Raw genomic sequence first — 12,160 nt, forward strand, 5'->3', positions numbered from 1 at the left:
GTGTGCATAGCACTTTTTATATTCAAATATCCCATCCCCCAACCTCATCCACCCCCACTGCCTCAGTCAAAAGGGTTGTGGCCCACATATCAAATGGAGATCTTTAGAGCCAAGCATTCCCGCTGGAGAAAGAGAGGAAAATGGCCCCCTATTATGCGACCCACAGTCAAGGCCTTACCTCATGACAAGGGTATTAAAATGAAATAAATCAGCCATTAAGAAGCAGGCGCTGGCAATTGAAACCCTATTAATGCGGCCGGGAGAGAGAGGTAGCCCCAGCGTGATGTGACAATGGAGCACCACAGTGCCCCTTTAATTGCATTTCGGCCAGGTTTTTGTTCCCCAGACTGGGCGAGGATGACAGGTGTATGCAGGAGATGAGTGTGCCTGGACACACAGTCATATGTGGACACACACATATATGGACACACTAGTTATTACAGTGAGCTTTTAATGATAAAGCCTTTTTTTTTTTAATTGCAGAATTTGCACAAATGCCGTTCCTTTTTATGTTTCATAACTATAAGCAGCCATTATTAGTGATGGTCACTCCTTCATTCAGCCATCAATACCATTATCCATGAGTTGTCAGCGGCCAGGCCCCATCAATGTTGCATACGTTCCTTTCTCATTACCTTCGCTGTTAGACTAGACACTGGGTGATGGATCATGGCCCCGACTGGACCTCATTTGGGTGATGTATCACTAGTGTTCCCCTGTGAAGTGTGTAGGTGATTATACACAGACACAAAGACAAACACAAACACTCACACAGGGCGAAAGACGACAAATCGGTCTACAGCAATTTAAGGGTCCCCACTTATGGTGTCCTTGATATGAGCAAATGTTGAACTTTACCATGCTTTCTGAGACACAGGTCTGGCGGTATCATATACTGTTCCATCCTAAAGGAGTTATGAGTGTACGTGTGTGCAGGATGAAGAGGTCCGACACTGGTGCCATTGAATAAACAACCACTAAGAACAAAAATGACATGCAGAATTAAACGTGTGTATCCAGATTTAAAACTGTGCAGTTTAGAATTAAGTCAAACTCTCTTTTTCGGTTTACAAATACTAAAAATTGGAAAAGTCTTAACATAAAAAAAAAAGTGCATTTATAACAACCGCTTGCTGTTAATTGTGTTATTTCTTTTCTCGCCTTGGCAGAACATGCTGCAGCAAAACAAATGAAGGCATCCAGAAGAGGTGTTAGAGCTTATTTGAAATTTCGTCAGGAGTACTCCTTCACCTGTCACTGGTTATTGATATATTCATTAGAGGGCCCTATTCTCTTTCTCTGGTATCAGTTTCTCTTGACAGTAGCACTGTTGACAACATCAGTCAATGAATCACTTTACAATTATGATTGTTGATGGCCCATGACACAAACTTGGAGGGGATGTCATTATATGAACATTAAAGTGATACACAGGGATGCTGGGATGGAGGACCAGGGTGCTGCAACCCTCCCCCCACTCTGATGCCTTCATTTAAAACAAGGCCTTATCTTGTATGGCTTTATCCCTCAGGATAATGTTATTATGTATTTTTCAATGGACACTCTAGAGCACTTGATCAGGTGGTGGTTGGTGTACAGTAGTTTGCATTGATTTGCCTCATAATAAATGTCTACATGATGCGTGATTCCTCCATTAAAACCAAAGGTGTCTTCTACTGGAGGCCGTTTTTCGGTTCATATTTATTTTTGAGCTTGTGTTTGCATTTGCAGAGGCTATTCAGAATGATTTTGTATTAATACCACATTTATGTAGTCTAGCTATTTAACTGACTAATTAGTGGTGACCATCTCTTTATGGTCTGTATTTCCATAATAAACCAGATTACTGTAAGCTCTTAAGGTCAAGGTAATATTAAAAATAAAGTGAATGGTTCAAGTCAGTATCCTTAATGTAATAAATAAACATGGGAACAAGGTTGTGCACTTGTGTTGAAGTCATAAATAAAACTGTCCGCCAGTAAAATAATGGGAATAATTAGACTTGCATAACCCATATAAAGAAATAATTATCTAAAAATATCAAGTAGCACGGTGGGAAATACATTTTTTGGACAAACAACCTCAGTTTCCAGTTGCCAAATCTCCATTTATTTATTTTTTTTCATACATTTTGAAAAAGTAGGACTGTTCTACTTCTTCTACTGCTATAATCATCTTTATTTGAAAATATAGAAAGCTGCAGAACTGTGAAACATTATCCCTTTCACTGCATCCATGCTTGCTTATGATTTGCCAACAACACAGCTCATAACAAGGTTAGACAGATTCACTGGCCACTAACAGAATTTGCAAGCGCTACGCCAGTGGCCAGTGTTAATTTACCACCTGCTAAGTACTGCACAAAACCATATCAGAATATACCCGCAATGCACTGCAAGGCTGCACGTATCACCTACGCAAAACCAGTTTCCAGCGATGTTTATCTGAGTATTTCTATGGGTTAGCTGCTTTCCTACAACCCGTCTAGTGAATTCCCACATTTCCCATAATTAAGCAACATGGCCGGCTGTGCAACATTCAATATGTGTTGTACAGGTTTTTCCACTTGAGTTGTGCCCCTCATTCAGAATGCAACATGGCTTGTATCTGCAGTGCATTCTGGTATATGTTAAAGCTACTATCAGTGGGGGAATTGGTTTCTCTTCCACATCTGTGATCTACATAACCACACAGTGGTGAGTGAGTCTAGAAAAAAAAGCTCTTTGATTCTGAGGGACCAGCGTTTGTGCCAATGTTTGGCCAGTCATCGCCACCGCTGGTCTCTGGTTTCTAGTTTCCCATAATAAGGGCATGAGCTAACCAGGGTTATTCTGACCAAGTGTTGATATTTTCAATGTGTTGACCTAAAACCAGGATTGAAAAATCTTATTCAGGGGGGAAATCTCTATGTATGTAAACATAATCAGTGTTGCTGAAATATTCACAGGATGAAAAGTCGAGTTCTTGTGGTCGACATTTGATCTCTCTATGGGGTCTGTATAGTTTACTCTGCTGTTGCTGCTAGTAAACGTGTACCTTTGAGAGATAGACTCTCATCTCCTTTTCACATTGCTCTCCTTCTCCCAATACTCTAACCGCTGCGGCACACAAACACACACACAGAAACACATGTGGCGGGCCTTGTTGCCATAGCAGGCTAACGGGTTGTGGTAGCAGCAGATTTGATTGCCTGCCTGGCGCTGAAGTGAAGAAGAGGAGACAGGACTAAATGAAACTCCATCCATCTTAATGAAACACAATTATTTTCCACTTATTAATCATTGAAAAATCAATATGTCTCTTCTCGGCCCAGTGTCGGCTGGATTTGTCATTTGAGGCTGAGCTGTTATGTATCATCCTCTGACGCCAGGACAGTCATGGGTTCAGTCACCTGTGTCAGGAGGGAAGGGGGGAGGGGGGGACGAGGAGGGGAGAGGGGGGGAGTTAGAGAGAACAGGTACAGAGAGAGAGAGAGAGAGAGAGAGACATAGCGGGAGATTGTGAGATATGGATGGATACAGAGGGACGTATTGGACGAGAATCAAACAGAGGAAAGACGGGGATGAAGGGCTGCTCGTTCTGTCTCTTCCCTGCTCTCTGAGACAAATGGGAACTCATTAGTGGCTGTTGGTGATTGTGTGTTTCTTCACAGATCAATTTACTAAACACATTGTTTAATGGCTCATTATTAAAGTCTGAGGCCTCGTATTGACTGGGAGAAAGAATGCAAGGGGTGAAAAAAAAAGTGGTTTTCTGATTAAATATGATATTTCTTATTAAAATTCAATTGATTGAAATAAAATATGTTCGCATTTATTACCAACCTGATGTTCAGTGATTATTTGCCAGGACATTGCATAATCCTACTGTCTACTACCCTATACTATCCTATGAGCAGTCTCTTAAATGGTGTTACCATACAGTATATTTTCATACACTAAACTTTATGCTCTTGACATCTTCAACCCCGTCTCCTAGAAATTACAGCAAATACATTTTAAAGGAAACATAATGCTGCTGGGATTACATTAATTCAACACTTTCAAGCCTAAGCGAATCAGTAAAATTACGACATAATTAAGTTGCTTTCCTCTTTCCTTCCTCTTGCTTTACAGTATCCACTCATAGCAGCTAAATAATTGATCTTGTTTATGATAATATTAAGGTTAGGAAAAGTTGGTGGTCTTGGTTTAATATTGAAAAAGTCAACAGAGAATTCAAGCACAATACACAACTTCCGAAACCACTTTGTTCTCATAGCCTTAACCAAAGCGTTTTTATTGTTTGAACCACAGACGAGAGTCAGGATGCAAACCCTGGTCTCCGGAGTCCTGCTTGTCTTACCACCAGTATTTGGCCCAACTACCTCCCTACAAAAAATGTTTCCGTCAAACGTAATCCAGACAGCAATTGTGTTTTCCACTGAGACATAACTTTAAAAACAAATGAGTAGTAAAGAAATGTTGTGTTTAAGTCAAAGGAACCATTTTGCATGAATAACACTTCCTTAGAAGAGCTTGAAAAGTTAAAAGGGCAACTGAATGTCTGTGAAAGACACGGGCAGAGAACTGATTCACAATGGACATGAGTTCTTATTGTTTGTATGCATGAAAGGAGTTCTTCAATAAAAAACTTGTCATTAGCATCATTTGTAACCGACTGCCAAATAGCAGAGAAGAAAGACAAGAGTGGCAATTTAAAAAAAAAAAACATTTCTACATCACTGACAATTTTAATAAGAATGAACCGTTTCCCAAGCTACAGAACATATTAATATAATATAAACAATCTAGTTTTATTTTGTAGAATAAAGTTGAAAGAAAGGCACAGAATCTTTTCATCTGACCACACCTTGAAAAATATCTAAAAGTGCAGTGTGAACAATTAGTCATAAATGACCTAAATTCATTATTTCTCTGTTATATCTCATTTATTTCCGGTATTTCTAGAATGTAGACAGTAGGAATTATGAATACACGTTTCCATATCACTGACCATAAGCATACATCCCTTATTTCTGAGGTATATCTGCATATAAAGAAGGGTGTCAATGTTTATGATGTCCGTAACATTTGTCCCACTGGGTTAATAAATAACTACAGCTACTATTACTAAAATTACTGCTATGGTCACTGAATGGAAATGTGCAAGCAAGCATCTTCATCTGTCATAAGTAACTTTTTCAAACTCTTGAAACATAAAAAAAAAACCTTATGTGCATCTCTCTTGTTTTTCTCCTCAGTGGAGGAATGAAATCCATCAATCTGCCATTCATCAATTTTATCGCCCGTTCTCTTCTCCTTGGCCACCCCAAAACCCCAAAAGGAAAGCTTTTGGTGCTGTTTTGAAAAATCGTCCTGAGAAAAAATGATTCCAACAGGCTCAACCCTTTGTTTTCCCTCTCAATAAAGCAAGCGACAAGGCCGGCGCTTGATGTACGAGCGTCGTGGGCGCCTGGGCGTGCAGCAGAGCGCATAAGCAAAGCCATGTTTCACGGCAAACAGAGTGTTCTTTACAGTCACCACGCCACCCGGATGAGAATATAATGTTCTACAGCACATAACTGCTTCAGGTCAATACTTGATTTGCTCCAGCATGTTGTAGAGCCTCTGCTCTGGTAGGGGTCTGGGGATGCATTAGGGGGCCCCAGAAACAGGACACAGAGGTGGTGGGTTGTAGAGGGACATGGAGTTGAGGCTGAGGAGGGGGGTGGGTGAGCAAGGGGCTGCTTCTCAGTGTCAGAACTGGGGTGTCGGCTGGGCCACATTCCCCTGAGTCCTTGAAATCATTTCCAGGTATGTGAGTCTGCGTGTGTGTGTGTGTGTGTGTGTGAGATTGAGATGTACTTCTGCTGCTGAGATCCATGCACACATGCTACATATGGGCACATCATTTCAAACCGGTGATGAGTAGATTGAAGAAAAAGGCAAAATGTTCCCCTGTGGCAATCCTCAAGCAGGAAAAAATATTAGCTGATCATCATACAAGCCAGGTAGATGGACAATTAACTCAACATGCATTTTATCATATCACTTGGTCCATATGCAGCCTCATACAAATGCATACTAAATCATTTGCTTACATTTGCAGGTTCCCAGCAGGGCAAAGACTCATCAAACAAGGAATCAGAACTAACTCCATCGGGAGAAGTCACCCATGAGCATCTCTGCTATTTCACTATATGGGGTAAGATTTGGATGCTGTCTGTGTGTCACCCAGGGACAACAATCCGTGAGTGTCAGAAAGCGCCCAAATAATGGATGAGGGTGAGACCGGTTGCCGAGGTTCCTTAAATATTAATGTTGTTGAACCGCAGTCCATCTCAACCCTGACACAGCGGTGAAAGAAAATCACTTGCCCTTTCAATGAGATAAAACACACTGTAGACATATCCGTGTCCATATGACTCTATATATAGACAGATGAATGACATCATCTGTTGTGATGACAATGGTGCTGATTGACACTTTGCTTCTGAAGATTTAGTGTGACGTTAAAAAAAAAAAAAGCCCGGGGCAGATAGTGGCTCTGTAGGATCAGGTATATGCCACGGGCTTGCAATGTTTGGAATATAACTCTTTCTAACTCGATTTTTGTTGTTTGTCATCCTTTTTGTCTTCAGTCTTCATCACTTGTACACTATCCAATAAAGCCGAGGCATCATGAAAACACTGTTAAATGTATATAATTCTATTAACTCCCGGCTTTAGTATGAGTTCGTATTTACACTGAGGAACATGCCTTTTAAATGAAAATCTAGTTAATTGGAAATAATTAACAGAAAATCATATTTCGTGATGTGTACCATACTTTTTTTATAGAATAGTCAAAGAAAAACAGGAAAAAACACCAATAGTTCTTGCCATTTTTAATGCTAAATTAATGAGCCTACTCTGGAACAAGTTTGCCTTCTGGAGGAAACTATTAATTTGTGGTGTTGGCCTGTGAAGCTTTTTTTTTTTTTTCCTCCTTTGGCTTTTTTTTTTAAACACAGCTTGTCACAGTGGCGGGCATGAAGCCTGCTAAACCAAGTGCGGGAGCCTGTTTTTATCGTGGCGCTAATCCAGAGCCCCTGGGTCCCCTTGCCACATTGACCAGATGAAAGGCCTTGCTCAGATGTTTACAGCCTGTGAAAGTGGCAGGGAGCTGGTGTCGGATGCTGGCACAGCGCGCCGACAGACAGAAAACAAGCCAGTAAAGCCCCACGCTGTTTATGTAGAGTTTAGGAAACAGGAGGAAAGAAAGCGTGTCAAGGGGAAATGATGGGGTCGTAAGATTTGAAGAGCATGCAGGTATGTGTCCTGCTGTAGGTGCACATACAGTACCGGGGTGCAGTTTAATGTGTTGTAGACTACACTGCAATGCAACACAGCAAAACACAATCTAGAAAAGTCGTCGACACAGATTGTAGTCTGCCTGATCTACACAAGAATACACGTAACGTTTAGCGAATGAGCTCAGTTGCTTGAGGTCACAGCTCTCGGAGGTGTAACCTTGACCCCAGATTGCCAGATGGCACTCACAGTGGCATTGCCATTCTTAGCACATTGACCTCTGTGACACTGTGCGCACGTGTGTATGTACCTGCTTGAATGAGTGTGTGTGTCTGGGTGCATGTCTATGTGAATGTGACACTGAGAAGTCTGTCTAGCCATGCCAGTCTGTCTAAAGCCCAGGCCATCTGGTGCCCCCTGTCAGAGAGCTTTTATTTAGCTTGCTTTGATGGAACCTCAGAAATATAGTATGTAGGAGGCCGGACTTTCACTGCCAAGGTCAGGTCACAGCAGTGCAGATTTCAGCATGAAGCAAATCTTTATTTATACATGCCATGTAGCATTTTAGCATCAATAAACATTAAGCAGCATAATTTGGAGAAACTACAATTTGCATTTAGAGGAATGGCAGCACCTACACTACATTTATGCAAGAATACCATGTTGCTTTACAGCTAAAGACAAACAGAGCTACTGCTAAATGATGCTAAAGCTTTTAGACTTCAGATTTCTGAAAGATGGTGACCGAAGTGAAAGGCCAACAGAAACAAAACACCTTTTTTTTGTTTTTTCAAGAAGCAGCCCCAGACAGAAACCATTCAGAACACACTTACAAAGTCAATAGCAAAACAGGAAAAATACACCAACATATACCCCAATAGCCACCAGGATTTTAAAAAGCACCAATGAATTCCCAAATATAGAAGAAGAAGAAAATAACTGTCCACATAAATAAAGGTGAAAACAAGGAGGCAGAGGTGTGAGAAATAAACTTTACCTCATTCAGATGTTTTCGTCAAATATTTTGCACAGCAGGGTTGCTGTAAATATCACATTCCACTGCTATCCCATTGTGACTTTTTGAGCAACATGGCACCAGCAGTGAAAGACTTTGGTACAGTCACGAACTTCCTGACCTGCAGATCATGGGGTTTCAATTACGCACCGATGTACTGTTTCTAAGCAAGGTTTCACATCTACACCCTTATTAACCTCAACGCTATTGACCTGATCTTGTGTTTGAATATTTGTGCAAATTTTGGCCTCAGGGCCATTTAGTTAAGCGTGGAATTATGTAGATGTTGCCTCATTATTGCAATAATGTCTTGTGTACACCGGGATGCTAATAAACAAATGAATAAAGGGTCTTAGGGAGGGTTTTCCATGACTTGAAACAAAGCAACATTCACCTCCCTTCCACTAACCCCAATTAGGAAGCCTCTCTAAATGAATGTGCCGTGCGTTGCTGGAGCCACAGTTTCTCGTGACTTAATCTGGATTGAGCAGAGCACCCTTTTATTAGGTTACTCACGGCCGCAATGTGTCTTGTCACTTTGCGGAGACAGCGACCGATGAAATCCGTTGAACGGAATTAGATTGTCATTGATGTGTCAGTGGGATCGTGAGAACAACAGATCGATGACTGAATCACAGCGCGATATGTGAAGATGCAGACGATGGATAAATGAACAAAAGGAATTCAGCGGGGAAAGTTTGAGGAGTGGTGCACAGTCTATGCCTGCGTCTCTCTCTCTCTCAGGGCCCGCTCTCCACTGTGGCCAACCTGCCCTCTTAATTAATTAGCGCTAGCAGGAAGCACTGGCCCACAGGGGAGAGGAGGGCCCTCCAGAGGACTGGACAAGGTGATAATGTCCTAAAGGGGAGACCAAGTCCTGTATGCTCGGGTAGCTAGCTGATGCTTTCAGGCTCTGAATGTACAGTAGGAATCAAGGGTGATGTTTCACATCTCACATGTGTCCTACAGCTGGGGAGGCCTCAACCAATCTGGAAACTTTAGATTATATGTGTGTGTGTGTGATTGTATGTATTACCCTGTTGTCACACAAGGGCATGAATAGTGGACCCTTTTTTTGCGCTCAATGGTATAAGTTTCTACAGCACATTATCTGTGCACGACAACCGCAGTATGATTAAGATCAGAGAAATATTATGATTATGGCAACTGCGGTTAAGCAACCATGTCTCCTAGGCATTACATTTATGTACTAAAAACTTGTTTTTCAAGTTACATTTGGGAAAGGAAATGCAATTAATGCTTGGATGTTGATCTGTGCTAACATTTTTCTACCGTAGGGAGCATTACATCTATGTACTGTATGCAAGTCACGGGCAGATGCATGTACAAAGCCTTCGTCAATGAGGATTAGGTTTCCATGTGGTTAGATTTAGGCTACAAAAGTGTTTTAAGTCACTTTTGATAATATTTTAATGTTTGACCATGATATATGACATATCACTAACCTTGACCAACTGATGTTATTACCTAAACAGTATCAAAAGAAGTTGAGCATGCTTCAGTTAGTACAAAAAACAAACAAAATATTTAACATATACACTAATTAACAATATGTCCTCATTATGTTATTAGAAAACATAAACAGAATTCCATTTCTATGTTGCAAACTAGTATATGAATGTAATTTCTAGGAGACAGGGTTGGGTTCAGGTAGCTTTAGGCAACTAAAACACTTAATACTGGGGTTAATTGCCGGACACGAACTTCAGTCTCTTGCATGAAAGTCTGATGCACTACATGCCGCCACTCCAACCTCCACGCCCTCACTTTCTATCCCACATAACATAACATAACATAACATAACATAACATAAAGGGCAAACTACCTCCTACGTTGGCACTGAACACTGAAAATGCCGGATGGTGAGGTGAATAATTCCTGGGGATACTTGGCTGATAAGTAACAATATCTTCATGGGTCTGTTCCAACGCTTACATCAAATATCAAAGCACTGTAACATAATGCATTTAAGCTCGGTTTCTTTGGCACGAGCTGGAAATGAAAGGGGGTCGTAATGAAGAAAGAATGAGGTTAGTTACAGTAAATGCATGTGTGATGTCATAGCACAGTATGGCAGATAAACCTGTAAAGTTGGAGGTCTTAATGGATAACTTCTCACAGATATTGGTGGATTTCATTAGTTTAGCGACTCTGATCTTCATTTTGATGTGGGTCGTGACATCAAGGTGATCTGAATGTAAGAAAGTCAAACCTTCGCATTATTGCTTGAACTATTTCGGCAGATCCTCATGACCCATGTACTCTTAGCATATGTGTAGTGTTGCCATTTATCCTTGTTTTGTTTGTGTGTATGTGTATGTGTACGCGTGGCTTGAGTGCGCGTGTGCAAACTTCACTCTCTTTCTCTCTGTGTCTCCAATAATGAGCATGTGCACCTTTTTCTGCCCGGGGCCTTCATACACAATTTAGCCAGAAAGCCATAGCTGATCATGATTTAGCTTTTGACACGGCTTGCCCCGAGGCAGGGGGGGACTAATACAGATATCTGACTCCCAGACTGCGATGGAGGGAAGGAGAGAGAGAAAGTGAGAGGCCTTTTATTGACTAAATGATAAAGAGGTTGGTAATGATAAATAACAGTCATTTTATTGTGGAATTCCCAGAAAAGACACATTCTACACAATATATAAAAAGAGAAATAATAGACGAGGAAGTTGCTCGCCAGGGTCTCGACGTGCTCGCTCCCTACAGAGCCGCCCATTGTTAAACTCCAATATTCCTCTGCTGGGGTGGAGGTCACAAATTGTGTTAGAAGGACCTGCTGCTATGAATACTACATAAGGCTGATGCAGAGTGGCAGCGTCATCCCTGTCTCTGGCACTAGGAGGAGGGCCCAGGCAAGACAGCGCCAGTTTTGCCCATGGGCATCTCTTTCTCTCACTATCTCTATTCTGTGATTCTCTCTCTTCCTTCGTGCCTCCTTCTCTCTCTCTCTCTCTCTTCCTCTCCTTTTTCTCTCTCACTCCCTTTCTGTCTCTCAGCATGGTCCTTGCACTGTTTTTTCCCAGCACATCAGGGTGGCAGGGGAGCCTGTCTCTGCTGCTTTTGCTCTCTGCCGCCTCCAAGTCTCCAGGCCTCAGCAATCACTAAGACAAGATGGCTGACCCTCTAAGGACAGATAAAGTCCTCTGTGGTGCAGCGTGAATGACATTACGTGCAGGATACAAGCTCAATTGGTTGGAGGGGCAATGAAAGGAGATGGCATTGCCTGCGTTAATGCAATTTCTGAAGAGCAATCCCTCTGTTTTAGTGTAGAATAGAGAAAAATACAGCTTGTGTAAACATATTATGTTCTTATTACCTCTGACCTATGATGGATAATCGTGTAGACTGGCCATCACCTAAAATTAAAGATCTCAGCCTTACATTTTGTTTCACTTGATCTTTCATATCACCCACATTGAATGCATATCTTAAAGCAGTGATCCAGTTGTCCACTGTCTGATCCAGCTGTGCTATCTAATGGGAAGTTCCCAGCTCTGTTGGTGTGAGAGACTGGTGGCAGCTAGCGTGTGTGTTTGCCTCAGGATACCTCCGCAGCTCTGCAGTTCTTGAATACTGAGTGGAGAGTGGCCCAGAAATGAGCAGTCAAATCCAATTAAATTACTCAAATTAAATTGTACAATGGTTATGGAATACCTGATCGAATTACTCACATTCAGGGGATTTCGACAGCAACCAATTAGTTCAAAGTATAAAGTTCACACGCTCAAATTAACACCAAGAGAGGACAGGGCCTTTATTTGAGGGAAATGATACATCATAATTACATCACGTTGGAAAAATCACAAATTATACAGTATGCATTTAATAAGAAAATGGAAATGGT

General features: G+C 41.5%; 1 long non-coding RNA gene across 2 annotated transcripts in view; it reads right to left on the reverse strand.

The window, feature by feature from the left end:
- Positions 1-12,160, reverse strand: part of LOC109136783 (uncharacterized) — an 83,702-nt gene that overhangs the window by 40,183 nt on the left and 31,359 nt on the right. The window contains exon 3 of one of the 2 annotated variants that reach the window (XR_003461583.1): positions 2,254-3,391. The exons of the other annotated variant lie outside the window; for it this stretch is intronic. This is a non-coding gene — a long non-coding RNA (uncharacterized LOC109136783). Of the gene's footprint in view, positions 1-2,253; positions 3,392-12,160 lie in introns of those variants that run through there. 2 annotated transcript variants of the gene reach the window in all.

Source organism: Larimichthys crocea, chromosome XXIII, assembly GCF_000972845.2.
Source record: "Larimichthys crocea isolate SSNF chromosome XXIII, L_crocea_2.0, whole genome shotgun sequence".
Classification (NCBI taxonomy): domain Eukaryota; kingdom Metazoa; phylum Chordata; class Actinopteri; family Sciaenidae; genus Larimichthys; species Larimichthys crocea.